Source organism: Spermophilus citellus, assembly GCF_964194105.1.
Source record: "Spermophilus citellus genome assembly, chromosome: 2".
NCBI lineage: Eukaryota > Metazoa > Chordata > Mammalia > Rodentia > Sciuridae > Spermophilus > Spermophilus citellus.
Window position 1 is genome coordinate 124,501,865 of NC_138183.1, and position 6,000 is coordinate 124,507,864.

The window sequence follows — 6,000 nt, forward strand, 5'->3', positions numbered from 1 at the left end:
GGGGAATTCATCTTTTTTCTTATTTTACAAATAAGGATGCAGCTTAGTTATCTTGGAAGCATTATTGTCTTCACATCTTTAGGGGCCCTGATTCAAAATGTGATGAAAACAAAAATCTGCCTAAAATATTAGTAAGACATACACTATGATGTACATAAAAGCAATATTCTGCTAAAACAATTCATTTCTGTGGTAGATCAAAATTATAATGGCATGCCCAAATAGTTTATATGTAGAATATCGGGTTAATCCTTTGCTTTGAATTCCGAATATTTGGAGACAACAAATAAGGTTAGGGGAGAAAAATGGAGCAGAATCTTATGAAGACAAGAAGATGAAGACAAGGATAAAAATAAACTAGAAATTAGACCTAAGGAGGAATTAGGATTTAAAATCTCATTTAAAGCTGGGCACCATGTGCCCGCCCGAAATCCCAGAAGCTCGGGAGGCTGTGGCAGGAAAATCATGAGTTCAAAGCCAGCCTCAGCAAAAGCGAGGTGTTAAGCAATTCAGTGAGACCCTGTCTAAATAAAATACAGTGGCTCAGTGGCCAAGTGCCTCTGAGTTCAATTCCCAGTAACCCCTCCCCCCAAAAAAAATTGTCACTTAAAAGTGTGAAAAATCCTTGAAAAAAACTTTCATTGTATCAAATATATAAAGACTATTCCTAACACTCCCAGAAACAGCATAATAACAGATTTCTGAATATACTTATTAGTAAAACATGCCAGTTTCCAACAATGAGTATTTCTCAATAGTTAACATAAGGACTTCATCCTACGTTGTCTTGGAAATATATATATATATATATATATATATATATATATATATATATATATACATACACATACACACACACACACACACACACACACACACATATAGCAAATTTATATACATAAATGCCAAGAAACACGAAATAGATTGAGGTTGTTGCTAAGATATGCCTCAATTTCCATTACTATGATCTTCTTCATACATATTTAAAACTTCTCAAACCATTGAAAATGCAAATTAATTACCTTCCAAAACAATTTCAAAATGACAGAATAAAAAAATTTAAATAACTTTAAACTATTATGATTCTATTTGCCTTTTCTTTCTTAAACCTTCTTTCCAGTTCAGGTCACCATATGCCAAAATCATAAGTAAATGTTTGGCATATGGTGTAAGAGTCATTTTATAATGGTGGTCTCTTTCCTTTTATCAAAAACAAATGGACAAATCAAAAAGAGGAAAATTCCACTTGGGTCCAGGGATTTTTTTTTTCTGTTCTCTTCTCCCTTTATGATCTCACCTGATCATATTTACCTAATAAAAGAAACATTTTGGTTATTTAGGAAATGTGGCATGATATCTGACTGTGGATTGATTATAGTTTTCAGAAACCAGTGTCTCTTCTGCTAAATTTCCTGTGTCTGCATTTTGAAATAGTTCTTTCTGTTAAAAGGTCTTGTCTTTTAGGGAATCTTTGGAAACTTAGAGATTACAAAGAAAGCCTTCATGAATATTCTATAACGGGCAAAGGTTCCTAGGAGAGAGGATGGCAGGTGCTTCATTGTAAAACATTGATTTTCCTCCACAGATGGAGTTTGAATGTTATTACTGATGGTGGAGATACATTCCTGGAACAGTAGTGTGTCTAGGGATGCAGGGGGGCTGGGTAATGAGTGTCCCTGTGAAATGGTCTGTTCTTCAGGATTTCATTGTTCCCTGGAGAGTGCTGACCCTGATCAGAAGGGAATCAGAACTCAATGAAGCCAGAAGCAAAGCTCTGGATACATTCAGCAAGCATGGGGTGTGCAGTCTGTGCTTCTGCCTCAGCATCATCCAAGTATACTTATTTCTAATGTGTGGCTACTAGGGAGAGACACATTTCTCTCTCTCTCTCTCTCTCTCTCTCTCTCTCTCTCTCTCTCTCTCTCTCCCCCCCCCCCCGGTAATGATTTATTTTTTTAATATTTCAATGGGATTTTATTTTTTATTGGTGCATTATAATCATCTGTAATTGTGGGATTTGTTGTCACATACACATTCATATATGCACGCAATAGAATATAATTTGTCAATTTTTTTCCTTAATACCTCCCTTTTCCCTCCTCTTCTCTCTCCCCCTATCTCCTACCTCTATTCTACTGATTTCCCTCCTGTATGGAGAGATCCGTTTCTTAACTTATCATGTTCCACGATTCCAGACAGAATTGAAAACTTGAGAATTAATGGGTTAAAAGAGTTCAAGGAACTAAATATGTTTGTGCTGAGCTTAAGCAAAAACATTTGCAATACCGTTCAATACAAACATAAAGTGCAAATCAAGTGACAAAGAAATGGTTTCCTATGAGACTTGTCTCTGAACAGAACAGAGGAATTTGGGTTTTGTAACATTGGGAAAGGTTAACTTAACTTCACCAAGCCTTATATTCCTTGTCTGTAAAATAAGAATAACATTACTCATGTCATGGAAGGATTACATGAGGTTAACACCTGAAACATACTGATTCTCAATAAATATTTATTGCCCTTTCCCTTTTTCACCACTTTGATTCATGTCAGGCAAAATAATCACAATATTCCCAAAGAGCCTTAATGAGAAGAGGGAGTTTTACCTCAGTGTGTTTATTTTCTTGGTGGGACCATATTCTTTAAAAGTCATATGATTGGGGCTTCTGTTCCTTCACTGTACCATTATATCCTTGACTGGTCACGTGTAATCAACCCTCATAGGATAGAGAGAGGGATCCTTTTACTGAGGGAAGTCTCTTACCCCAAAATTGTTCTATTAAAACATTCCTGTACAGAATTTGTTGAGAGTCTGGCCTCATCTTTGTTGTTTCATTTCATTTTCCTCTCTATTTGAGCCCCATCTTTTGAAATATATCCTACTATGTATGCTCTCATTTTATCCCAGCTCTCATCCCATGCTCTTTGTCTTCAAAGTACTTCTTTAATTTTATTTCAATAAAAAGATTCCCCTCCCCTACCCACACAAGAAAATAATAGCAGACACAACCCTTTGTAACATATGCTACAGTTCAACTTATTTGTACATTCCTCTCCTTTGCAGTAGTTCATTTGGAAAGGTCATGCTAGGTTTTTATCACGTGGCTTCCTAGAGAGAGGCCCTTGTTAGCAGCTACTTAATAAACCTTTCATAGGAGGCTTTGTGTTCATGTGCTCATGTGTGTATCTTTAAGAAAATCATACACACAGGGGTTTAAAAATAGTCCTTCATTTGTAGTAGGGCAGTGATGCCAGAATTAGACAAGCAGTCAGTAAGGATAGGTAAATCGAATCAGGTCAGATACAGTCAGGCCAATTTTAAGTGAGTCCTGAGAAGTAGGAGACTGTCCCCTGAGGGATTGAAATGTTAATTCCTTCAGAGCCCTTCCTCCACCCTCATCAAGAACCTCCCCCTGCTCCAACCTGTTGCTAAGGTAACCTGTCCCAGGAATTGCCCTTCCCTACAGCGAGCTATAGTTAAGTTGTTAATTAATGTGTCCTGGGCTGCACCATCCTGCCCTTCCCCACTTCAGCCTACCTGTTCCCCACCATTTGGTCATCCCACTGGGCATTCCTGGGCCTAATCACATATGCAAGGAAGGAGAAAGATAAGGGGAAGAGGGCTTCACGGGATACCAAGATAACCAGTTATGGCCCCCTTCTCCCTCCAGTGAGAAGTCTATGTATCCCTTTCTAAATAAACCCTGCTTTATATGCTTGCCTTGGTGTGTTTCTCCAATGTTCAAACTCCATTATGTGAGGGAGCAGAACTTGTCACCAATAACCAGAGGTATCAGCAGGACTTAAACTGTTGGAGCTGCATCCTCTATCAGCCAGGGAACATTTACTACACAATATACATTAAAACACAACACCATAATCAATAGTGGGCAAAGCCATGCATAATGGATGTCCCTGACAGAAAATTTGCTTCCCCATGCTTCATACTAAATCCTAGTGAAGTACATATCCATGCTGGCTCTATCAGGGTGTCTCTGTTATTTCTTTGATTAGGCAGGGTCTGGGGGGGGGGCCCTTATAGACACCACAAAGGGTGTCCTGGACAGCAGGTAAATAACAGTCCCCAGACACCCTGCAGGAGTCATTTTGTGATAAGATAAAACAGACCAACTTTAAAAAAAAAAAAAAACACTAATGTGTTGAATACATCCACTGGACTGGGGAGAAAGTGAGAAACTGTTTTTCTAAACTGAACCTCAGGGCTAGAGCCACTGATGATCCTCAAGGACACCAGTACTGCCAGAATTATCTTGGAGGGAAACCCAGGAGCAACTGCTGCTCAGTGTGAGACCACCTCCAAGTAGGGCAGGGGAGGGGCAGCCCCAACCTGGGTAAATAGGTACTTGCTGCTATGTGCTTCAGTAGTGTGCCTCCAGGATGCTAGAACTACTTTGTTTAGAGATTGTGTTATTTTTATCCCAGGCCTCCAATTAAAGGTAATTTTGTCTTCACACAGATTGCACCATTGAAGTGTACACTTCCTAGCAGCACCAGAGAGAGACCAAGCCTTCAGGCCTTTGTTGTTACCCTGCCTCTGCTACCAGGATCTTGCTAGAACCAACCCCATATTTCAATATTTTGGGATGGGGCAAGTTCTTTCAGAGAGCTCTGGGCCCAGGGTTTCAGCATAGTAACTTGTACTGCTCAGGCCTCTCTGGGATGGGGAGAGTACTTTTTTAATGGTTGCTATTGTAGATATTTTAGATATCCTGTTCTAGGACTGGAAAGAGTGGGTATTTTATTCCATTTTCCAGGTCTTTAACATGATGAAGGCTATACCACAGGAAGTCTTCTCCCTAGAGATTATTCACAACACCATACTTAAGCCTGTGGATAAGGACACTGGTTAAGATTCTGTAGTGTCTCTTTAGTTTCATGGCATTATATTCCCACAGAATTTAGGATTAGGAGGAATAGATATGTCCTCTTGAGTGGTGTCAGAATCCTCAAAGCACTCAAGATGCTCAGCAGAGATTTTCTTCCAGTGGGGATGCCGCTCAGAGACCTTGAATCATCCATCCCCTAAAAGCAAATTAACACTTTTGCACTCTTTACACCCTGGGATCCTATCTTAGTCCATTCTTTCTTCACAGGCAATATTTTGTTTTCCAGACAGTAATTGTTCCCTAGAATTATACTGTCCAGTTCTAGCTACTTTCCCAGACAGGCCATAGGAAGGAAAATGGGAAGTACACCAATTTTGACATACAAGATTCTCTCTATGCTCTCCCCACGGCAGGCAGAGGCCACCGTCACTGGCCCATTGCAAGCTCCATCATTTTCCATTTGGCTTGTTAAAATGGTCTGCGGGAAGCTCTTTCTGTGTTTAGACTTTACAAAATTATGACTAAGACAGGACCAAGGCCAATAATAGGATCTCAATAAATGTGTGTGTGTGTGTGTGTGTGTGTGTTAATGAGGATTGAACCCAATTCCTCAGGCATGTTTGGTAAATACTACATCCCTAGCCCCTCAATAAATGTCTTTGCAATGAATAACTATAAGATTCCTTTATACTGTAAAACCAACATCTGCTTAGATTGTTTTGCCTAAAATTCTTAAGTGGATCCTTACAACCTTCAAAATAAAATTAAAATCCCTTAATATGACTGAAGAAGTCATGGCTGTAAAAAGAAGTCTTATGTTCATGAGCATTAGGACTTCCCCATCTCATATTAAATCCTCTTCTGTCTCCTTGAATCTAGTTACACTGAGTTAGTTGTAGTTCTCAAAACTTGTTGGACTTCCACAAGCCACTCAAGTGGCCTGTGTGGTCCTTTCTGCCTGTCTTTCTCTCTGCTTACTATGTAAGGGACCGGCGAAAAGTCGGAGGAAGAGACCACCAAGAGACTGACTCATGCAATTGCAGAAGGGGATTTATTGAGGATCCAATTCAGTACACTGAGGCTCCAGGCTCACTCAAGAAGGGAGAGCAGCCCAGAGCCCTGGGGAGGGGTCGAGCAGTGCTTAAGTACACTT